A 25,148-nucleotide genomic window follows, 5' to 3' on the forward strand; every position below is an offset into this window, starting at 1 on the left:
ATGTAACAGTCACAAAAATAAGTGCTAACGAAATGTTCTTTTAATCACCTCAAGGAAAAGAATTTGCGGCAAAGGCTTCCCAGCAAGTCCAGCGTGGCGTCCCCTCTGCAGGGACCGCGCCGGCCGCTGGGGGGCAGCAGAGCACCGGCCGAGAGACCGCAGGGACCGTAACAAACCGTCTCTGCTGGAAGCGAGCCCATCACACGCATTTTAAATGGCAAGCCAAAGGCTTAACTAATCATCTACGGCAAGCCAGAGGCGCTCTTGTTAGTCAAATGTTAGCAGAGATGTACGGGTGTTTGCTCTTACCTCGCACTCAACGTGTTTCTGTTTCCTCGGCCCTTCGGTGCAGGTGGGGCGGAGAAGTCCTAAGTGCGGCGTCTGGTTGGCGAGCTTCCTTCAGGCCCCTCTCCAGCTCTCTGTGCCCAGCCTGAAAGCCTTCCCTCTGTAACGGAAGAATTCCATTACTTTGCATTAATTTAACTCAATAGTAAAGCTTTTTCACCAGTGCAGGAGCTAACTCTAATAATAAATATTGTTAATTAAAAGTCCTCTCCTTGGGAGATGATCCTGCAGGCCACACAGCACAGGCAAAAAAAAAAAAAAAAAAAAAAGAGCCCTCTCCTGAACATGTTTCACTTACTTTTACTGTACGCTTACGATTTTTAAAGCAGATACCCGATGATCAGTCACGCCTTCACCCCCGCGACGACAGGCAGACAGACGCGCACGTGACAGGCGCCACCGGATCTCTGCTGGCGGACGTGCCAGCGCAAACGAGCACCGACCCAGGCGCTAAGGAGGGGGGTCTCAGGCAAAGTCCTGTATGGACCTATCTTCCGAAAAAGGGAACGTCACACGCACGGGCCTGCGCACGTGCGAGAGTGCAGACAGACCCAGAGCTGCACGTTCGCATCCTCCCTGCCCCTTCCCACCCAGGCTCAGGAGCTGAGGCCAGCCCTGCATCTGCATCTCCATGTTACCTCCCCGCCGACCAGCAGCACGACCGCAACACGCTAAAACACCTACAGAACCTGAACATGGGACGTCTCTATTTTCTTTTTGAAAAACAAACTGATATCCAAATGACGTCTGTGCTGGGCTCCTCCCGTCACCCACCCACAGCATCACCCACCCCATCACCACCCGGCGGCCCACCTCCACGCCCGGGGGGAGACAGTAAAGGGGCGCTGCCTCGGTGCCCACTTCCGCGGCAGGTGGGAGTGGGTCGCAGCAGCCGGGACACGACCCCCCGCACTCCAAGGAGAAAGAGGAAGGACCAAGTGCGAGCCACTAGGGGTGAAGTGTCATTGCAGGAGCTTCACCAAGCGAAAGTCCACAGACTAAAACACAGCGAGGAGAACACGGCAGGAGCGTCACGACAAGAGGTGCGGAGCTGCACTCGGACACACAGAGGAGGCTGTAAACCGAAACCTTTAAATACAAAGTGCTGGAACGGGGAGATGGAGGCTGCCATGCTCCCAGGGGGACTGCAGGGCCGTCAGGGCGGGCTTTGGAGCAGGGCCCTGGGCGGACACTCTGGCTCTGCGAGCGGTGACTCGGCCTCTCCAGCTCCTGGGACAACACGCTCCAGACCCACGGCCCCCTCCAGCCATTTGGGTGACCCCAGCTGCGGTCCCAGTCACCGTGGAGCACAGGCAGGCCGTTCCCTCACACCCGACCCACGACATCACGAGCACAACCAAACGGTGGCTGTTCTCAGCCCCCAGGTTTTGGGGTGGGTAAGTCAGGCAGCAAGAGACCACCGAAATGGAGCTATCACTGCAAACCCCGACAGCACTAACGGAGAGTAAGAGGGTACTAGGAGCTTATTCCAAAACTCTGGTAAACTGAGGCAGAATGAGCAAATTCCAAGAAAAACGCAACTCATCAGCGCCGACTCAGGAAGAAACAGAAAATCTGACTAAACTACCAACATTAAAGAATTAGAATCAAGAAAGAAAACTCAATGTACAAAGGACACTCCACGCCTAGATGGCTTCTCCAGAAAGTCCCACCCAGCATTCAGCAGGAACACATCTGTGAAGCACATGAAGAAAACGTATGGGCCAAACTCACTCCTGAAGACGGATGTAAAAATCCTCAACAAAACGTCAGCAAACGCAATCCAACAATGTTTTTAAAGGCTGATACAGCATGATCAAGTTGGATTTGTGCTGGGAACACGAAAATGACTGCGTGCATGAAAATCAGCTGATGTAATCCACCACGTTAGTAAGTCAAGAGGGACATAAGAGAATATACCCACGACTCCGTACGTGAAGCCCAATCACAGGCACAGCTAAGCTGGATTCTCAGGGGTGCACGCTCCATGGTAAACTAAAAAGAACGGCAAGGACAGGGTGACTCTGAAACACAGGACAGCGGCCATATGGACAGGGAGGGAGGGGCAGTGGTCAAGGAGACGGAGACACTACGTCTGTTTTTAACCCGGGGGGCGGCTGCACGGACGTGTCATCAGAACTACTCTCTTGGGCTTCCCTGGTGGCGCAGTGGTTGGGAGTCCACCTGCCGATGCAGGGGACACGGGTTCGTGCCCCGGTCCGGGAAGATCCCACATGCTGCGGAGGGGCTGGGCCCGTGAGCCATGGCCGCTGAGCCTGTGTGTCCGGAGCTTGTGCTCCGCAACGGAGAGGCCACAACAGTGAGAGGCCCGCGTACCGCAAAAAAAATAAAAAAAGAACTACTCTCTTACACCCGCACTTTTCTGCAGGAACCACACAGCTCACAACACAGATGCTTGAGACAGCAACCAGGCACGGAAAGCAATCCACGCCTGCAGTGCCCACGGCGTCCAGGAGCATCGTCGATCGTGACGGAGCCCCGCACGGCCAACCCGGCAACCACGCGGGCGAGGGCACTGACCGCCCGCAGTCGGGCTGCTCTGCCACATCCACACGCGGCCCCTCAGTAGCCGCGGGTCCTCTGCGTCCGCAGGCCGCGCAGCACCGTAGAACCGACGGCTGGTCGAAGTCCGAGCGGGTCACACCCACGTTGTTCCAGGGCCAACTGCAGCCGCCACACAACGGACCAGATGAAGCCCGTGGCGGCGGCTGCCGGCCAAGCACCTGCAGCAGCAAGAGGGCTGTGGCGGCAGGACCGCGAGGAGAGTCAGGAAAGGCAGCTAGAGGTTTCCTACTTCCTGCAGAAGACGAGAAGGAAGACCCTGTGGGGAAAGGCGGGGAGCCTGGGGAGCCAGGCTCTGGGGGGAAGAAGCCAGCTGGTGAAGCAGGGCTGAGTCAGAACCCTGCCCCGTCTCGTTCACCTGGATGCACCATAGGAAACGGGCAGAGCACGGGACACCCTTAAACCCCCAAACGGGGTGGAGGTGGGGTGGGACACACAGAGGAGCCCCGCCAGCTGGTGGCTCCGTGGCCTCCGGCCCTGACACATTCAGGCACCACCGCCTCTGGAGCCTCCTCCTGGCGACTGCGCCTGGCTCGGGACACCCTCCTCTGACAGCGGCGTGACTCCAAATTAGTTGGGCTGGAGGGGTTTCTACAGCGGGTTCCAGCCACCTCTCTGCTGACAAGAGTTCAGATGCCACAGCCATGATGATAAAACAGGGGTCACGTAAGATTTAGCGCACCTAGTACTAACTGCAAGTCCAGAACTAGTTGTGTTAAGATAAATGCCTCACTTAGCACTTGAAGGATTGCTGTGCCCTGATAATCCCATTGATTAAACGAAGCAATTGCATTTCCTTTTAAAGTGCTATTTATCGGTATAATTTAATGAGACTGGAAATTAGGGCTTAACTCTGCCACAAAACAAGTGCTCTCATTTTCTACCTTGGAGGTGTGTAAACCTGTTACATGAGCGTGCGGATTCTCCGATGTTCAGAGACACCGACTGTTCCAGATACAAGGCTTGTGTGCTCAAGGCAAGTGAACAGGTGAACGATCACCTGAGGGACGCCGAGACAAGCAGCGGCCTCTCCGCATCGCTGACAGCGGCCACTGCGTTAAGTGCTTATTAACTAGTCCTATGAACAGGTACCCACCAAAGAAGGATGGCGAGCGGACGGGCACCGGGAAGAGAGGCTGCAGGTGGCGCCCGAGACACGGAGCCAGGGCAGGGAGGGCGCCGATGCCCCTCCGCTGACACAGAAAGCAGGAGGAGTCCATCAGGATGCTTCTGGTGAGAGGGAGAGGGGAGGCCTCTCAGGAGAAGCTGGCATGAGAAAGAGGAATCCAGGCTGTGTTTTCAGAAAGATCACGCTGACAGCTCTGTGGGCGAAGGCCAGAGGGTGAGGCTGGGACAGTTAGGGGACAGAGGGATTACAGAGACGGAAAACGTCAGAGGTATCTCAGAGGTGCAATGGACAGGCCTTGGGAATGAGGCCTGCAGGGGGAGGGATGAAACGAAGCCGGAGTGTCTCCAAGGATGCTGGTTCCTTCAAAGGGGCAGAGAGGCTTTCCAATAACCAGTGTGAGAAAATCAAAAGAAAACAGGAAATTTTAGAAGGTGGGTGTTTTTCAACTGTTCTGAACTATGAAAACCTCTGCAGTACATTAACTGGGCTCGTTGATATTTCAGCTTCAACAAGGACAAAACCTTTCCTGGCTGAGATTCCATAAGAATAAAGTCAATTCTAGTATGTGAACTACTATGGAGAGAAGTGAAAGCTTCACGTGGTAAAACTGCAATGAACACTTAACTACAAGAACGTTCAACTAATCAGTACAAATCCCAAGGAAGGGGGACCGCCATTAGACAATATCACGCAGTCAGGGCTTGATAAACGGGGCAGGGAGGGGGGCACTGGCCCTCAGTTCCTCTGATACTTCTATGAAGAAAGAAATGCCCAAGGAGATGGTAGTCTAGTCCAGAGGTCTTGGTTTGATTTAATCTTTTTTTTTAAATTTATTTATTTATTTTTGGCTGTGTTGGGTCTTCGTTGCGGTGCGCGGGCTTCTCACTGCGGTGGCTTCTCTTGCTGCAGAGCACGGGCTCTGGGCGTGCGGGCTTCAGTAGCTGTGGTTCGCAGGCTCAGTAGTTGTGGCACATGGGCTTAGGTGCTCCGCGGCATGTGGGATCTTTCCGGATCAGGGCTCGAACCCGCGTTGCCTGCATTGGCAGGCGGATTCTTAACCACGGCGCCACCAGGGAAGCCCCAGATTTCATCTTTTTTGTACGATTTAAACTCCATTTGGAATTCCCTGGCAGGCCAGTGATTAGGACTTGGTGCGTTCACTGCCAGGGCCCGGGTTCAAACCCCGGTTGGGGAACCAAGATGCCGCAAGCCGCGCGGCGCAGCCTACATAAATAGAGTCCATTTGGGCACATTTTGTTCCGTGACGTCCGAGAACCACACTTGTCACTGCTCCCGCGCAGGGCCCACTTTGGTCTGAGTCAAGGGGACTGGGTCCAGGTCGAGAACACTGGATCCACCTCGTCCTGAAGGCTCAACCAAACACGCTTCTCACATGACCTTGGTACCGCCCAACAGTGCCTCAGTTTACCAACCTTTCATTTCCGCTGCATTTGGGGCTTAACAGACCAACCAAAATGGACTTTGTCATTCGCTCTACTTAGCGAGTTAAATACATTCCAGGTTCTGAGCAAACACGCATAACGTACTTTCCCTCATAAGCAAGATTCCTTTGGGATGAAGCACTGCAACAACGTGGCTGGGTCTCTGAGTCATCATGCCGAGTGAAGCAAGCCAGACCAAAAAGGGACGTGCTGCCTGACCCATCCGCGTCAATTCCAGAAGGTGCAAAGGATTCACTGTGGCAGGAAGTGGGCAAGTGGGGTCGTGTTCATGACCTTCACAGGGCGGCGCTCCCACGGGGTCTCGAGACTCATCCAGTTGTATACGTCACAGGGTACAGGGTCTGGGCACGTGTCAACCGCACCTCAAAAAAAGCTGTTTTTAAAAGAGACTACTTTGGAAGATCAGCTGGGTGCTTTGTGACCACCTAGAGGGGTGGGATGGGGAGGGTGGGAGGGAGGGAGACGCAAAAGGGAGGAGATATGGGGATATATGTACATGTATAGCTGATTCACTTTGTTATACAGCAGAAACTAACACACCATTGTAAAGCAATTATACTCCAATAAAGATGCTAAAATAAATAAATAAAATTTAAAAGACTACTTTGTTCTGAATTTTAAAACCCCTCTTCCTATTTTTTGCAGTGAATTGGTAACATTACTGGAAATATTTTTATGACCTGAAGGAAATGTTATTTTTTCAAACTTTCAACAATCAAATACTTCATGGGAAATTAACGCGTGTTGCAAACATTAAAACAATTCATTAAATAGGTGGGAGACTTCTCCCTATCTCTCTATATTTTATTGTTTTATGATGTTTTTTAGAGAAACCCAATGTTCCCACCAGTAGGAATGAGCCCTGCGTCTCCACAGGAAGAAAGCAGGGATGGAGTGGGGGAGACAGAGACAGAGACAGACAAAGAGAGAGGGAGAAACACAGAGAGACACAGAGAGAGAGAGGGACAGAGAGTCACAGAGAGAAGGGGAGCGAGGAACAGAGACAGAGGCGGGAACAGAGCGGGCGAGCAGGGCGCTGTCACCGCAGCGCCCAGAGCACAGCCTCCCCCTGCCTCTCCTGCACTCAGGCCCAGGACGATGCTGACACACAACGAAGGCAGCACCGGCTGCACCCAGCACAGAAAAGGGGCGACTCAGTCCCGGGCTCAGCGGGGACGGCCTGAGTCTCCAGGACGGCAGGTGCAGCAGGTGCGGAGGGACAGGCGCTCGGGGCCTCCCTGTCCTCAGCTCCTGTTCCCTTCAGGACAAACCAGCAAGGCCAGCGGGTGAGCGAAAGAGGGGTCTTTGCAGGGGAGCCCAGAGGCATGCGGCCTAGACTCCCCCATCCCAGCCGACAAAGCACAGGACCAAGAGAAACGTGAGGAGGACCCAGGGCAGCAGGCGAGGGGGGCCTGGCCCAGAGGATGCCCGCCCGCCCTAGGGCCACAGCCGCTGCCCACAGATGCCGGGAAGCCCACCACGACGGCCCCGCCCACCTCCCCCTCAGAAACCTGGACTGGATCATGAAGAGAACAGCCGGAGAAAACGAAAAGCCCTCCAGACTGAAATGCACGAGCCAAGTACACAAAGGAGAGTGAAAGGAAGAATTAAATGCAAAGGAACACTCAGGAGGCTTCCTGTAACCGAGAGAACAGGGACCCGAGACCCGCACAGGCCAGAGCAGGTGAGGAGGGATGTTAGGGGCAGCGGCCCCGGGCGGGGGAGCGCTGAGACCGACCATACACTTCAAGGTCTAAAACACCAATAACGTGGACACTTCCCTAGGGACGTGTGTCCCTGGGTGACACAGCGCCAGCTTCTACCGTCACATCCTGCGTTACATAAACTTGGGACATCCACCAGCCACACTCGATCAGATTCATGTCAAACTAACGCGTTCTCATTAGCTCTTAACTAAAATCCAACCAAATGTGGTAGCTCTGTATTTCTCAAGTAACGTTATAACTTTAAAAGTATTCGGTAAGGTTATTTATCAAATACTGACAATTAATATATTCTATAATCCACTGCAAGGAGATGAGCTGTCTAAATAGGAAAAAGCCTTTAATCATTTTTGATAGAAAGTTCTCAAATCTGTCTCCTTGCTCTTACATAAGATGAACTAAATATAAGTTTTTAACCAGAAAATGCCCTTTGGTTAGGGAACAGAGAGGAGAAAAGGGCAGGTCCTTAGAAGGAAGGAACCTCCCGTGGTGGGGAGACCAGCCTCCCTGGGTAAATAAATGAAAGTAACTATTATAAACTTAGACCCCAGAGACCAGGAGGCCGGGGCCCGGGAGGGACGGTAAGACCCCCGCCAGTGGGAGGGGAGGGGGCAGATCCCCTTCCACGGTGAGAAAAGCCAAGACATCTCGAACGGCACCTCGGGCCTCTGCCAGCAGCGCCACACGAGGGTCCATCTCAGAAGGAGGGGGGGGTCGCGGAGAGAGAGTAGCGGGAAAGAAGCAAGGTGGGAACAGGCGGCTGTGAACCTCACAGGCCCTCAGAGGAGGGAAAGGGGGCCATGCTTCCTGACTCTCCTCACAGCCGCTGTGACCTTGGCTGGAAACCCATCAAGGACGTTGCAGGAATTAAAAACTACTGCCAACTTCTGTTACAAACAGAGACACAAAAACCGTAACCAAAGTACGAGCAAATTCAAACCCACGCACGTCTGGAAAAGAGCACGTCACAACCAAGTGCGACGTGTCCACACCAAGAAGCGGTGGCTGGCTGAAGTCTGAAAATAAATCAACACTCCACGTCGCCAGTGACATTTCTACTCAAGACGCTTTCACTCGGACTCCTCAGTAACCCCAACTGGCATCTCCCTCAATGTCCACTGGTGTGATGAACCCGGTACTCTGCTCAGAAACCACACCCCACTGTGGAAGAGAACTGAAAACAAGGAGAGAAGAAATACAGAAGCTGAGAGGATGAAAAACAGCATTTCTGCCAATCATGAAAATAAAGACCAAGCACATAAAAGCCCCCGCCCCCCGCTTCCTTCCCTGGGGAGGAGGAAGGGCGACAGGGCTCCGTGTCCGTCAGGAAGTAGCAAGAAGAGCCACAGGGTGAGGCAGGGGGGACAGCCAGCCAGCCATGTAGCCTCTGTCCTCTGTTCTCCGCACGTGGGACGGCCTCCCGGTGGGCGCCGGGCAGAGGGCTGCTCCACACTGTTCCTAGAGCAGGGGTGCGGAGGGTTCCCCAAGTCCGTGGAAAGAGTGAAATTAGACACAAAATGGTGTGTCTGTGTGTCCAGGCGCATCTTCCCAGTGAAAACAGACAGGGCTTCAGTCAGATGCCCAAAGAGCCCCTGGCCTGCAACCTGTTTCAGGCGAGGATCTAACCACTGGCTGTGACTGACCCCAAACCCAGTCCTCTCTTTGGCACTTAACCAACAAAACATGAGGGCCTTTCCTTTTCCAATACTAGTTGGTGGTAACCTATGAAGTGTTATTAAGGAGCACGCAAATCTGTAATTCCTAACCCACAGCTGGGGTGTCCCGAGTTTGCAGACAGAAGTGTGGTCCCCACACCCAGCACAGGCGCCCGCAGACGGCCACGCGTCCCACGTTCAGGAAGAACACTTCATTTTCGACGACACCTTTAATTTACCATGGATTTCAATGGCTGCTATTGTTATTTTTATCGTTATAACTTTAGCTTTGTTTTATCATTTCTCATTAGTTTAATGTGGGTTGTTTGTATACACAGGGATGAAAATTTTGTCAGCTTTCTGGAACGATAATTTTCCAAAAACTAAACTTACCAGCATCATAAATCATCTCCGACTTTACTGCAAAACACAGGCACAGAACCCCTCCGAATCGTAGGGGTACAATGAGGTAGAGATGTCTCATTTATTGGCAATGTGCTGACTCCCAGTATATGAAATTTAACTAACTTGCAACACACTATCAAGGTAAGCGTAACAAAATTACCCAGCTATTTTTAAGTTTATGGGGCACTGTTACATAATACAAAATGACAAGTAAAAGTACAAACCGTTTCTTAAAAGATTTATATATGCTGCTGACAAATTTACTGGAACTGCCTCATTTAATTTCTTCCCAATCCTTTGATAATGTTGAGCAATTTTTCCAGGGGAAAGAAACCCCCGCCCCCCCGTTCAAGATGTTCAAAGGTACAGAACCTTGCCACTAACAGTGATCTAAAGACTTTTAATTGTAAATAGTGGCAAAGTTCACATCTTCCTTCCTTTCTTCCCAAGGTCCTGTTGAAAGGTCAGAAGAGGTACTTCCTGGCCATGAAGGAGTCGTAACAGTGCTGAAAAATTACAAAGGGGGCTTGCAGCCCCGGAAGCTGGGATGGGCGGTCATGGCAGAAAGCAGGCGGACCCAGGCTGACTCGTGGAGTGGAAGGAGCCGTGTGCAAGACAGCGGGGTGCGGCTTCCCAAGAGCCAGGAGCCAAGGGCAGGGCTATGACTCCCCGGCCGCAACTTGAGAATACTCTGCAAAGACAGTCTGAGGTTTCCAAGGCGGGGTGGGGGGGGGGGTGTCCAAGTATGGTCACTTGGACCTGGAAGAGAAGCGTATCAGGGCGAAGAGTAATTGTAAGTCAAATAATCAGCACTGGAGGCCACGGCAGGGAGACAAGGAGAGAGCAGGAGAGATCTACCTGCAAAAGAACGAGGATCGAGCTGCCATCTGATTTCTCACTGGCAACACCAGACTCCGGAAAACACCAGAGCATACTTTCTGAGCTCCAAGGGAAAACTGTAAGAACCGAGAATTCTAGACCTAGCCAAATTACCAATCAAGTATGCGAACAAATAAACCACATGTTTGAACACGGCACGCAGTAACCCAAGAAGTCTCTGAGCCATGCATTCCATAAAGAAGTGGATTAAGCTGGGGCGAAGTGAGAGCAGCATTGACATACATACACTACCAAACGTAAAACAGTTGGCTGGTGGGAAACAGCAGCACAGCACAGGGAGATGGGCTCGGTGCTTTGCGATGACCTATCGGGTGGGATACGGAGGGTGGGAGGGAGGCTCAAGAGGGAGGGGATGTGGGGACACATGTATGCATATGGCTGATTCGCTTTGTTGTGCAACAGAAACTAACACAGTTTTGTGAAGCAATTATACCCCAATAAAGATCTATTTTTTTTAAAAAAAAAGAAGTGGATTAAGGAGGTGCTCCAGCAGAACTACAACGGAATTTAAGAAACAAACATCATGGGACGTGAGAAAGCAGAGCAGCTGGAGCAGCCAGGGGCAGCGCCGAAGCCCGAAAGGAAGTCAGGGGCTACGTCTGCACCTCCTCCTTCCCGGGCAGGAGCTCTGGGACGCAGAATTACGTTTTCTGCCTTCTCCACTCAAGCTATTAGGCTCTGCAGTAGAATATATTTATACCATCATAATACTTTACACTTTGCTTTCCTTACGTTAACATTTCTGGACTAAAGCTGTGGAAAAAGCACAGAAAGCCTAATGATAGATGAGAAACAGGCTACAAATGTTTTAAGTTTTGCCAATAGAAATCTAAAAATATAACCCACAAAAGCCAGGAACTAGAGAGGCACTGCTTGCTGGTTCCCCACGTGAACAGAAGTGAGGCAAAGCGACGGGGTAAAGATAAGAAGGCTGTGAAAGCAGAGGGAGAAGACGCACACCATCACCTGTTCACCTCTGGGGAGAGCAGAGAGGAAGAGGGAACGTGTAACTGCATTCTCGCTCAAAGGCGGGCCGCATGTAAGAAGGTTAACATTTAGTTAAGAATACCTTTAAACACCTGTTAAAGCACCAGTTCTTTTATAAATTGAGTACACTTTTATACCACGTGCAGATATCACTTCAGGTTTTTTTTTAAACAGTTAAACTGAAAGGACACCTTTATCCATCAGGGTGTATGAAACAACCGCAGTGCATCTGTAGGACAGAATAATAAGCCCTCCTCGTAACCAGTGGAGCAGTTATGAGCACTATATTAGTTACATGAAATTGAATGCGTTTACAACTATTTTTTACCGTGAAAGCAAAAAGATAAAATGTGTCAGTCCTCAGAAGAGGAAGGTACCTCTGTACTAACACGTCCATGGTGTAATGACGAAGGTATATGACAGAATGGTGCAGAGACTAAACCAGGATTTCACAGAGAACGTCCACATGTGCATCACACGTATACGGTAAGTATGTACACAGATCTCAGAAATCCCACGTGTGCAACAGAAGTCCCGTGCACACGACGGAAACGCCACATACATAACAAAAATCCCCCACGTCTACGATGGAAGAGTCACACACAGCACAGAAGTCGGTGCTGACGAGCGCTGTTTAGTTGCCTCCTTCCACATTTCTCCTGCGTGTCCCCGCCACACACACTTTCACACGCCTGACACGCCGGCCCGGAGGGTAAGCAGTTGTTGCGGGAAGACACCACGGCGCTTGGAGACGAGCTCCCTGGAAACTCAAGAGGGCAGCGGGCAGACCGTCCTGGGAGAAGTACGCGGCCAGGAGCAGCGCTGCACTGAGGCCGCGTCCTCTCTGCTGTGCCCCCGTCCTTAGAGGAAGAAACCCCGGAAGCGTGATGCTGTCCATTCCACATGGGATCATAAGAGCAGGCACGGAAAACATCTTCAGTAAAGTCCCTACTAAATGTTGTTATACACTGAAAACGAAAATATAAGCCATTTCTCCAGTTGTTGCTGTTAATTTGCACCACATCTTGCTCCAGTGATCTAAGAGGCCCGCAGAGATACGCAGAGGAGCGACAGCCTATGAACTGTGTTTAGGGAAAAAATAAAACACACACAAAAGCGGCTCAAAGGACACAGACAAATGTTAGTAGCAACAGCTGCTGTTAGGCGATGGGATTAATGCGCCTCCTTCTTCCTAGTTTTGCATCTCTGCAAAGTACACAGAGTCCACAATGAGCATATTTTGTTTTTGAATAAAATATAAAATCTTACGTAAAAGAAACTCAGAAATGCAAGAAGTGTTCTTCAAAGACAGCAGTGGAGGCAAAGGGACAGTGGCTGCCTGAGGGCACAGACACCGGTCCCGCCAGCCTCCACCCTCGGACAAGGCCAAGTCTCAGTCTGACCCTGTTTATACGACAAAACTGGCTCAAACAAGCAGCTGTTCCTGTGCTGAACTGGGAGAAGCCTCGTCCTGGGGACACCCTCACCAGCACCTCTCCCGCCAGTATCCACCCTCACGCAAAAGGGCTGAGTCTCCACAGTAAAAATGCAGAGCAGGGGTCCTCGCGTAAAGAGGTGACGATGGAGAAGTCATTTAGTTGACAGATGCATATCTCCTCAGCTTTTGGCTTTGCAGACAATGACAAAATAAATTCCCTTAATGGATAAGTCTGCGTCCCTAATACTTAGGTCAGGGGATGCCCTTGCCCTGGAGTTCAGGTGAGGCACTAGACACCCCGGACAAGGCCACGGCTCTGGGCTCAGCCCCAAGACATACATGTTACACAACAGCACTGCAGACCAACACTGGAGTTTCAGAGCGAATCAATCGCCCTCACCTACCAGACAAAGCTGATGACTTCTGCAGGATCCTGACACAAATAAAAAACGATGTCTCAACCCTTAACCACGTGAAGCTCAAAACCCCAGGCTTCGGGAGAAGGGGGATCGTGCTGCAGTCCAAGGCGCGCAGGCACAGCAAGCCAGCACGCTCGTAACAACGGGACTCAGGAAACGCACACATGGCAACGCCCACCGCCCGACCGTGAGCTCCAGCCACGGCACCGCTGCTACTCAGTTTTCACACTCGATAACGGGCCCAGCTGTCACTCACACTGTGACCAGCCAGAGGACGAGAGCGGACCACCTCCCCCTGAGCACCAACACATGAGATCGAATATCCAAAAACATGTATTTTCACATTTCTGGGATGAAGAAATAGAACTCAATTCAAAATGTTGTTTGTCACCAGATGGCCGGTCACTTTACTTTTCTCCTGAGCCTGCACAGCTGGGTAAGCGACCCGGGAGCTGGAAGAAGCAAACCTCCCAAAGATCCTGCTTTGCTGTGGCTGGACCCTCTCCCCAGCGAGCCAGCACAGGGCCTCTGTGCAGATCAGTGTGACCCGCGTGCCAGGTTAGAAACAGAGCTGGCATCGTGCCTGCTGGAAAATCTAGCTGCCCAGCCCTAGAGGCTCCAGGCTTTCGCTCCTGGACGCCCAGCTCCCGGGGCTGCACAGGGAGTGAATACGACAATCCAGGCAGAGGACTCCTCAGGGTTCACGCACTGCGGACGGAGTGGGGGACGAGGATGCCCAGGTGAGGACAGAAACTACCTGTTAAGCAACCCCGATATGCTCGTAATCTACAAGAATTAAGTGATGTTGAGTAGTTTTAATATTTGATTCAGTACAATCAAACCCAAAAAGGATGTTCAGCTCAAGTACTACCTCCTCCGTGAAAACCTGGCAACTGCAAAGCCCTCCCGCCGCCCAGAGGCCCCTCTGCCCCACGAGGGTGGAAGGCCTCCCCGCTCCAAGCCCCTGAGACGCATCCTGGGGTGATCTGTGGTCTCCAGGGAAAGCATGCCACATGCATCTCCAACACCTGCCGTACCTGGTGAACCCTGCCTGCCTCCTGTTCGGTCCGTGTTTTATCTGTGTGTCATCTAACAGGCCGGAGCCTTTGAGGGCAGGAAACAAGAAAACCTCCAGGTATTCTCAGGCCCAAGCCACTGCCTAGTAAGAACGTGCTCAGTATTTTTTACTGAGTGTGGTAACCTCTGACTGATACACAGGCGATGTCTACTAACCCTGGGATTCATTAAAGAAAACTTCACACCACTAAACGTGTTAGATCACATGGTTATCCTCAATTTATAAAAGAATTCTGGTGCCTTAACAGGTGTTTAAAGGTATTTTTAACTAAATATTAATCTTCATACATGTGATATGTATATATGACTAATCTTAGCAGTAAAGATTAAGCTCACAAAAGTAAAAGTCAATTGTGACTTCCAACTTGAAATCTTTGAGAAAGTTATAAAGTGGCTAAGCTAAACTGACCTTTGCACTTGTCAAGGAAGGGCTGACTGGGATATAGCTGCGTCAGTGGGAAGGAGTTGTTTCCACAGTGGCTAATATCAAAGAACTCTCAGTAGTTCAGAGGCACCTCCAGGCAGGACCCTCTGAGGTGTCACCCACGGATCACGTTTCAGACGCTCTGTTAGATAAATTCCACTGTCCCAGGCCATTTCCTGGTAGTTTTAAGAGAGGAAGTTCTCCAAGCACTTCCTTTCAGTGCCCATCAAAAGTAAACAAGAGGAGCTGAGGGCAAGGTGAACAATTAACATCCCATAAAATATTTTTAAATTTTATTTGCACGTCTTGTCCCCCCAAATAGCCCTGGGAAGCGTTCAAGTGAGGGGAACAGATTTCCCTCTTCACGGATGTAAACTACAGAGTCCAAGGGCGTGCGGCACTCAGACACCCTGGCCTCCAGCCCCGGTGACCTGCCCACGGCCCCTCTGGCCCCCACGACTCCAGTTCACCCTTCATCCTCCGGTAACCCCCTCGGCCTTGCTCTGGGATCTGACCCCATCTGCCCAGGACGCCCAGTCCCCATGCCATCTTCCAGGAGTTACCGACCGCAGGTGTCCCCGTTCTGGCAGTCACTGCCCGGTCAGCACTCTTGACGCAAGCCCCCGTCCCCGGCCGGGAGGTGAGGGGGGTCTGCAGACACCTGCTGGCTGCCCCTCGTTCCCACCGCGCCCAGAGACATGGGCCACGAGGGGGCCGTGTCTCGCTGCGCAGCTCCACACGATGACCAGGGAGAGCGGCTCCCCTCCCCGCAGGCGGCCCGGCGGGTCCCGGGCTGCCCAAAGCCTCCATGTGGCTCCTGGGCACCTGCCTCACTTACGGTAAAGTGATGACCAGCTTATGCCTTTGAAAAACTAAATAGAACAGGCAACTCCGGAAAAGACACCCAAGACAGAACTGGAAAATGATGAGCCAATTACTACACCTTACACAGGAAAAAAAAGTGTTTTTTAGAGCAAAGGGGAAGGTGTGCCATGAGCGGTGTCGGAGCACTGCCCCTCTCCACCACCTCCCCGGGCACTTCCGGAGGAGTCCGACCCCGCCACACACCTAGCGGAGCGGGAAAATGTAACGAGGCGGGAACAGGAGAGAAGCCAGGCCCGGGGAGCGCGCGGGGACAGGAGAGCCGCCCGGGGCCGCGGGTCAGCACGTCCGCCGCCCTCAGAACAGCCACAGCAGTTTTACTCATAATTGCCCCCAAATGCCTGACTCTCCATCGTCAGTAGAATGGTGGTCAAACGGTGGAATGTTGCACGTGGCAATAAACTCCAACAGCACAGGGAGGCTCACATGTAACGCTGAACAGAAGGAAAGAGACACAAACATGCGTGCTTTGATCGCATCTGTATAAAACAAGCAAGCAAGCAAGCAGACCTGCAGCCCAGAGCCGCGGCAGATGCACCCACGGGGGCTGGGGGGGGCTGCGGGTGTCAGGGCTCCGTTTCCAGCGCTCAGGGTCTTGGCCTGGGTGGAAGTCTGCTCGGTGATAACAGCCTGAGCTGCGTATCCGTGGTCTGTGCACGTTCCCGTGTGTGATGCTTCTCAACAACAGTTCAAACACAAACCATTTAAAAAGTCACTGCTGATGAGGTGGAAGAGGAAGGAGGGTAAGAGCACAAAGGCTCCTGAGAGACATGAGCACCCTCATCTCACAAGAGAGTGCGGACAGCAGGGGGAGGAACTGAGGTCCCAGCAGGGCGCCATGGGTGTCCTCCAGGACAGAAATGGGGAGAGACGCTGCATTGCTTCCGTGAAGCAGGACAGGAATCTGTTTCCGTAACACATACCACGAGATTCAACGTGTTTGTTTATTACCTTTTTTTAACAATGGTCCAAAATTTGTCACCTGTGCAAAATAAAATGAATCCTGACGGCAACTGTAAGTAGAAATATCAAAGGTGCAATAAATGCTAGCAACTCCTTCCTTGACTGTGAGAATTTCCGAAGGGATGGCTGAGTGCTTAAGTAGATTAGGATGAGCCCTCAAAGTGCTACGGGCGAGGACTTGAAGCAAAATAGATTCTTGCCAGTGACAAGTATTTAGTTCAATTCCTGAAGAACAAATAAATAAAAACCAAATAGTAAACAAATCCCGCGCACTCTCGCCTCATCTGGCTCTTTGACAAAATGGTCCTCACGGGCAGCCACCCCACGTCCCTCTGTCTTGGAAACCTGCCGGACTGTGTGGAAAACACAAGCGCTACTCGGGATGCAAGTGTGCTGTTTTCCAATTTACTGAAAAAAGAATTAATAATTACTTCAAAAAGTAAACAGATCAACATTTTAAAGTTTGTTTCCTGAACGGAAAATGCACACGTCACCCTGAGGTTAATTCCACCACTTTCAGAGACTCTACTGCTGAAAGTGGCTTCTCGTCAAGGAAGAAAATTATGCAGAGAAAAGAATCTCACATTTTCTTCTCAAAATCTGGAAGTGAAAAGGCCAAGTAAAAATAAATACAAAGCAAACTGACTCATTTGAGCTTCTCTTCTCCCTGCACTAGCTAATAGAGCAGAAAGCTAGAGTTTGAAAGAAAAGCGTCTTTCAACGCTTTTTGGAGAAAGGCTGAGGATATAAATACACGCTCACATCTGACTCCGGGCTGGGTCGTGAGCCTTGCGTTTCCACCGCGCAGCTCGAAGGAGAAACTCCTCACTGTGTGGCTGGCGAGCAGCTCTGGAATGATCTGCTATAGGACTCTCAAGGAAACCTCGGGAGTAAATTGACTATTTTTGCTGAAACTTAGATTGAGTCGGCTTTTCTATCCTTACAGCTGAAAGTACACTAAGAGCTACAGCAAAACATTGGTCTGAACAGCAAACCTGGAAACGAGCAAAAGGCGCACGATTGGGTTCAAATACTATGGCCACCTCCCCGCTCTTCAGCAGGAGGCTGGAAGACACCAGGGATGGGAGCTTCCGACGGGCGGTGCCACACAGCCTGTGAAGGACGGCAGGCTGCCCCGCACTGCAGCGGGGAGGACGAGGGGGACGGAGGGGGCACGTGCACACCTGCCAGCCCCCTCATCCACCCAAATCACTGCTTTCTCCCCTGCAAATGCATCGTCCGGGGTCCGGGCTGGGCTCTGGCCAACAGGGGAGGGCTGAGACTGCCCGGTGCCGGGGGGGCGGGAAGGGAGCAAACGTCCAGCAGCTGTCCTCGCAGTGCCACCACGGGGTGGGCCCTGTCGCCCTCTCCCATTGCTGACCCCTGGTATGGCCTCACCGCGTGGGGCAGGGAGGCTGCTGTCCCACTGCTGGAAGCTGCCCAGGGCCAAGCTGGACCCCCAGTGAGAAGCAGGCCTCAGCCCCATGGGCGGCTGGCAGGACGGACACCGCCCCCCACGTCCCCCGTACGGAGAGGGGCGCGGCTCCCGGCCTGGAAGGGACCTTGGCCCGGGACCTTCTCTCCCCACCGCCAGCGCGCACCGGGCACAGGACTGGAAGCAGCGCCAGCGCAGCTCAGCATCATCGGACCTGCCAGACTGTCTTCCCTGTGTGAAAAGGCCATGTGTTCTCAGGTCCACAACTGGAACACAAAATCAGTTTTAAAATCAAAACAATTCGGCCTTTAACCAAAACCCAGGAGCAGAGAAGGCAGTCCACTGTCAGCAGCGGGTGTCTGTGGTGAGACGGCGGCTGGAGGGCCGGGCCTGTGGTTCAGGACGCAAGGTTCCAGCCCAGCCCGAGACGAGGTTCTGACCTGCAGACGGGCCTCTCCTCCTCTCCGTCTGACTTCTTCAGGTCAAGTTCCTGAGACAGACCAATGCTCTCTTCACTGGCCATCTGAGAAGGCAGGCCCCCTAGGCTGACCCGGCTCGTGGACGGCGGGGGGGCTGCACCGCACAGACAGGGCACCGCCCTTCCGCTGAATCCACGCACCCATCGCGGATGCCCCCCGCCAAGCAGAGTGTGAAATCCACAACGAGCACAGCGCCACCCCAAGGCAAAGGGCAGCAGAGCGCAGCTCCTAAGCTTCAGGACTCCCGAGTGTGGGGATGAGGGAGGACAGTGGCCTGGAGCAACCGACAGCGCCTGTGAGGGGGCCCGGGGGGCCCAGCAGCTCGTGCACACAGCTTCCCAAACGCCCACCCTGTAACGATGAAATCTAGGGGCCGAGTTGTCACTTTCATCATAAAGTCCATTTCAAAGCCAACAGCGGGTTAGCTCAGAATCAACCACCGTGAACTTCAACGCTCTCTGTGAGCCGAAGAGGCCCCTTCACCACCACTAAGCACGAACGTTGTGACAGCTTTCAAAAGGGCTTTGGAATTTCTGCTAATCTGATGTGTGAGAAACGGGACCTCAGTGAAGCTGAAGGGCCATTTTTACACGTGTGTGTGCGCGTGTGCGTGTGTGTGCGTGTGCGTGCGTGCGCGTGTGTGCGTGTGCGTGCGTGCGTGTGTGTGCGTGTGCGTGCGTGTGTGTGTGCGCGTGTGCGTGTGTGCGCGTGTGCGTGTGTGTGCGTGTGCGTGCGTGCGCGTGTGTGTGCGTGTGCGTGCGTGTGCGTGTGCGTGCGTGTGTGTGCGTGTGCGTGTGTGTGCGTGTGTGCGTGGTCTGTTCACGCCTTTTGCCTATTTTCCTACAGGATTTTGGCCTTTCACGTCCCACAATTTTAACATATGAATGGCACGCCGTGTAGATTTCTCTCACAAATGACCTTTTGTCACCTGACCTTGCCGACAGTGTCGCTGTTGTTTTGGTTTTGGTCACGCATAGGCTCCTCATCGCTCTAGTACTTTAATGTCATCGGTTTCGCCATCGTTTCTTTTGTGGACCCTGAACTCTGAGCTATACTTTTAACAGCCTTTCCCACACTTAGGTTATACTGACGAATGTGTCTAACACTCGAATGGTTTCCTCTTCACGTTCAGCTCTCGGATCCACTGGTCCATGGTCTAAGGCATAAATCTAATGTTGTCTTTTACAAAATGGTGTCCAATTGTCCCCAAATCACTTTTTCAAAAGTTCATCCCGACCCAGCACTCTTACTCACACACTAGGTCTCCATCCGTACTTGGGCGTCTGCTCCACTGGTCTGTCTGTTCTGTTTGTGTCTGTCCTGCGCCATCACCACATTACCGCACTTAGAGAGGCTTTACGGGACACGTTAATGTCCTTTCCTCAGCCCTTTCTCTTCTGGGTTTTCCAGGTATTCATGCATGCTTCTTTTTCTGTCAATTTTAGAATCAACGTGTCTAGCCCAAGGGGAAAAAAAGGACTCTGGAGTTTGTATTTTTATTGGAATCACATTAAATTCGTAAACTTACTTAGCACCGCCACCTCAGTGACACTGCGACGACCAAAGCAAGAATAAGGTACGTCCTTCCGTCTGCTCAAGGCTACTTTTGTGACTTTGAGGATCTGTGGAATGTTCTCCACTCAGGTTTCGAACATTGCTGCTGTGTATTCAGCAGAACATTGTATTCTGCTGTGGTACAGGGGCTGTCTCCTCCCCAATAACTTCTAAGTGCTTAGCTCTGTGTGTGTGAAAGGCACCGCTCACGTCCGCGCAGTAGCTCTGTGTTCCTGCTACCCGGGCAGATTCCTTTGTTATGTGACTCGCTCTCCTCACTGATCCTCTGGGCCATTCTCTCCGCGTGGCGGCCTCTGCACAAACAGTGCAGGGGTGAGGACCGAGCCCGCCCCAGCGCTGCAGAAGGTCCTGCTGGACAGTACCGCCCGGGTTTGCTGGGGGAGCTGCAAACAGGGACGGCTTACGTCCTCTAGGCCAAACCCCACGCCTTTGTGTCCTCTTGTTCTTTTCTCAGCCTGGCCGGTAGGAACACTGCGATTAGTAGTCACACTGCACACCCGTGTTTCCTGCAGCTTCCGCCTCCCGCCCTCCCTGTGGTCCACCGCCAGCCCCACTCCTCTGTGGGGAGCACAAGTGGAGGTGGGAGGGCCAACGAGCACCTAAAATTTATTTTCAATAAAACCTTCTTTACTTTTCCGGCTCTTATTTAAACCTTTGCTAAGACTTTTTCATAGAGAAAAACAAAACTGCCACGTGGGACAAACTGAATGATATTTGTGGACCCTGAAAAAGAGATTTTTTTAGATTTCTAAATGTTACTTTTATTAGAATTTGAAATAAACAGAAAACACATTTCCGACTCCCATTCCACGACTGCGGTATTCCAGTAATCCTACACCTCGCCAATCCCACACTTAGCCGCGGCGTCACTCTCACGCTTGGGGGACGTGGGATCCCTTCCTCCTGCTGCTCCCCGGCTCGGGACGCCTTCCACTGGGAGCACCCGAGTCCACCGCAGACACAGTAACCCAGTCTGCAAAAGTGAAGTGGGCTGAACTTTTTGATGTTGCTGGGAAAATTTGTTTTTTATTAATTTGTTGTTCTAATTGCCAAGTCACTCATTATTAGAAGAATAAGAGAAAAGGGGTCAGCAAACACGCCAAAGGTCCATGGCCTCCCGGGTGCTCTCCGAGGGTTACCATGGAGACCACACCCAGGAAGCTTAATCTAGGCACCGCATCGGTCTGGTCTATGCAAGATCATGCATCAGGATGGCTGTAGAGAAATGATCGTGAAAACACTTAGAATGATGAGTTAACTGACAGACTACATGTGTACTTAATATACTAGTCTAGGCTGCAACATGAAACAGGCCCAAAACCCGCCCTGAACACAGAGAGCTTTGTTAAACCCCAGAAAAGGGCTTTAAACTCAGCAGGCATCATAGGCAAGTGGAGAAAGGGACCTATAAAAAAAAAACCTCCCAAGGAATTTAATAAGCCTGTTTTCACAGGATACAATTGCAATTAAGACAAAGAAAGGAATTAATACTGCTGTGAAAAAGAAAAAAAAAAAAAAGCAACCAGCTTTGAAAGCTTGAAACCCTATTGACAACGGTTGAAAATCTAAGAACAACTTTGTCAGCAAGTTGAGAAGTAAAGAATCTTAAAACGTGAAATGGCACGTAGCTTTCTCCTCAGGAAAGAATGGACACCAGACTGTTGACATTCCCCCGCAGCTGTTCTACAGAACAAAAGCACCAGTATCACTAGCAAAACAGACTGAAAAAGCAAAGAAGCTGATTTCAGCCACATTTCTAGACAGGGCCTACTGTGAAGAGAGAACGCACCCGACAGGTCCAGAAAGCCCGGCCAGGGCAAGGGTCTCAGCACTTCCGAGGCAGGCGAATCCCACCGTCGTCGGTCCCGCATCCTCCCGCAGGCCCCAGGAGGTCTTCATAGAGGTGGCCAGTTACTGAACTACGCCCATTTACGCAGCTTCCTGTAAAGCTGGTGCACCAGAGAGCACAGGACCCACACAACGTTCGGGCGCTTGATTCTGCACAACGTTCAAAACGCTTCCCTGTCTCCTTAGGGCTAACTCTCAGGGCTTCTCTCGTTTAGAATGTATTCACTTAACTGTCCTCTGAGAGCCTCGAGGTGACCAGCATGAGAGAGCTGGCCTTCCACCTTAGGTTATCACACTTTAAAGGGCCAAAATGAAACCGAACGTTCCTCGAAAAACACAAACGACAGTCAAAAGTTGAAAATCGAAGGCTCAATGATGCATCTGAGGCAGCAGAAAAACCACACAGGAGGCGACCCGGCGAGCTCACGGACATCGCCCGCGCCGGCACTTCACCCTGAGCTGGGAGGCGAGTTTCCTCCACTCCACCCTGCCCGCTGACCCTACACTTAGAATTCGTGTCCTTCATTTGGGAGGATGTCCCCCTGGGGGAAATGCAGCCTGCGTGTTAAGGTCATCAAACCCGAGACCCCTCGAGACTGGCAGTCACCCCAGAAAGCCTCTCGGGGGAGCGTGTGTGGAGGTGAAGCTCCGAGCAGAGCCCCTGGGCCGCTGTCAGGATGCTCGCCAGGGCCGCGTGTGGCATCTGCGCCCCACGGGCTTCCCGCCCGGCGAGGCAGAGCCTCCTTGTCCCTCCGACACTCCTGTGCTTCCAGACCCTCACAGTGTCCCACTTGGCAAAACGGACACCTCGCCTTTGCTGGAGACCACTGCCGGCAAGCAGGACAGGGTTTCAGCTCCCAGCTCCGGGAACCCTGTCCTCCAACACCTCCCCCTCCTGCCCCAGCCTCCACGCTCCCGTCCTCTCCAAGCCGCAGTCGAGCGGTGCCTGCCCAGACCCCAGCTGGACCTCCACTGCCCCCACCTGTCCTCTCCTTTCTGGGGTCCTGAGGTCACTGGGTGCAGTGGGCACCTGCCCCTTCCACTGGCCCTGGTCCTTCACACCCTGAGCTGCACAGAACGACTCCAACATCCAAGCTGACGGCCCATGGACGCCCCTAACCTCTCACAGAAGCCACCAGCCCCACATACCTGTGTCCCATTAAATCCAACCACACGCACCCCCAGCGTGGCTTCCTCTGGGCGGATTCACAACAGATGCCCAAGGCCATCCAAGGCCTCCCAGCACAGGAGTGGGGAGGGGGGAGCCAGTGGAAGGGGCTGGCCGCAGTCCTAACTGACTAACAGTCTCACTTTTGAAAAATGTATAAACCTGTGTGACTTAGTGAAAACACTGCCGGAGGGACGCCTGCAAGGGAAGTCCCTGGAAACCCACAGTCACTAAGACCCTGGCCTCGCCCAGGAGTCCTCGCTGGCGACCTGACCCTTCCCTGCTGAGCGCAGTTTGCACTGGCAAAACCGCAAGTTACACTGTCCAGGGCAACAAACAAAGGTAATGAATCTACGAGAAAACCAAGCGGACAGTTGCCACGGAAGTCGGGCTGAGGGACTTTCCTGGTGGTCCAGTGGTAAAGAATCCGCCTTCCAACGCAGGGGATGCGGGTTCGAGCCCTGCTCGGGGAGCTAACATCCCACATGCCGCGGGGCGACTAAGCTCGCAGGCCTCAACTAGAGAGAAGCCCCCGTGCCGCACCAAAGACCCAGTACAGCCACAAAGAAAAAGAAAAAAAGGTTGGGCTGATACTCAGGGCAGAAGGTGAGGACACAAAAGGAGTTTCTACAGAATTATTAGCTTTTTTAAAAAACACTTTTTAAAGACTTAATTTTGAGAACAATTTTAAAGAAAAGCTAAGAAGACAACCCAGCGATTTCCCACATACGCCCCGCGTTCCCCCTATTACTAACATCTTACATTAGTGTGCTGTACTTGTTACATTTAATGAACCAATATTAATAAACTATTATTGATGAAACTAATAAGTCGTAGTTTATTCACACTTCCTCAGTTTTCCTTGGTGTCCTTCTGCTGTCCCAGGACCCCATCCAGGTCCCCACGTGACGTGTAGTCGTCATGTCCCCTCAGAGCTCCTCTGGGCTGTGACAGTCCCTCAGACCTCTTGCCTTTAACGACCTTGACAGTTTTGAGGACCAGTCAGGCATTTTTCAGGACGTCCCTCAGTGAAGACCACAGAGGGGAAGGGCCCGTCTCATCACGTCCCCTCCGGGGTGCGCGCTGTCACGTAACCTGCACCGTGGACGCTGACCTTGGTCACCTGGCGCAGGTGTGTCTGTCAGGTCTCTCCGCTGTGCAGCTGCTCCCCCCTTCCTCACTGTCCTCTGGAAGGAGGTCGCCGTGCACACCCCGCACCCAAGGAGGCGGGACGCTCCCCTCCCCTCCCCGAGGACGGAGTGTCTGCAGAACCACGTGGATTCTCCCGCAGAGCAGATTCCCTCTTCCCCCGTTTCCTTATCAATCACTCATTTACGTCCGTTTGGACCCGTGGGTATTTATTTTATACTTCGGGCCATGAACCAATACGACTTTGTTCTGTTGCTGAACTGGCTCCAGCTCTGGCCCCTGGGAGCTCCCTCAGTTGGCTCCACTGTCCCCCTGCTACACCCATCCATGGGGGCTGGTATCTTTTTGCACTTCCATACTTCCTGGCACTATCAGGGGCTCCAGGATCATGTTGGGTATTTCCTGCACAGTCTTAGAAAGGAAACCTCACTATTTTTTTATATGCTCGTTTATGGAGCATGCAGTTACACATTAAAAAGTGCCCTTGTGAGGCTTCCCTGGTGGCGCAGTGGTTGAGAGTCCGCCTGCCGATGCAGGGGACGCGGGTTCATGCCCCGGTCCGGGAAGATCCCACATGCCGCGGAGCGGCTGGGCCTGTGAGCCCATGGCCGCTGAGCCTGCGCGTCCGGAGCATGTGCTCTGCAACGGGAGAGGCCACAACAGTGAGAGGCCTGCGTACCGCAAAAAAAAAAAAAAATACACTTGTGGCAGACAGCTAGCTGAGCCTACCTTGAATCCATCTTCCTCCTTCTGGTAACAGCACCCCAACTCTGTTCTGGGGGAATGGCTTTCTCCCACTGGACGCTGACTGGGTGGTCCTGTGGCAAGGGCTGCCTGCAGGGAGCGAGATGGGGGAGGAAGCCTAAACTTTTCATTTTAAACTGCCTGCATAATTATTTCCAAGGATGTGTATTATTTCCACAATTTTTAAAAATGTAAAAAAATTTAAACCCTTGCGTTGTCAACAAGTGGAGACCAAATCTAAGTAAGAAGAAGAACACTGACAATTCTGATTTAAACTAAAAATAAACACAAAGCATGCTTGCTCTGCAGCGGACCGAGACATCCCACTGTGTCTGCTCGGTTTCTCTTCCACAACT

The 25,148-nt window shown here is 52.3% G+C and overlaps 1 protein-coding gene across 2 annotated transcripts in view; it reads right to left on the minus strand.

The window, feature by feature from the left end:
- ADARB1 (adenosine deaminase RNA specific B1) overlaps positions 1-25,148 on the minus strand; it is a 115,715-nt gene that overhangs the window by 66,825 nt on the left and 23,742 nt on the right. For both annotated transcript variants that reach the window (XM_060010218.1, XM_060010219.1), the window contains exon 2: positions 310-445. The gene's annotated coding sequence lies outside the window, so the exon portion shown is untranslated. The remainder of the gene's footprint in view (positions 1-309; positions 446-25,148) is intronic.

Source organism: Delphinus delphis, chromosome 4 (genome assembly GCF_949987515.2).
Source record: "Delphinus delphis chromosome 4, mDelDel1.2, whole genome shotgun sequence".
NCBI lineage: Eukaryota > Metazoa > Chordata > Mammalia > Artiodactyla > Delphinidae > Delphinus > Delphinus delphis.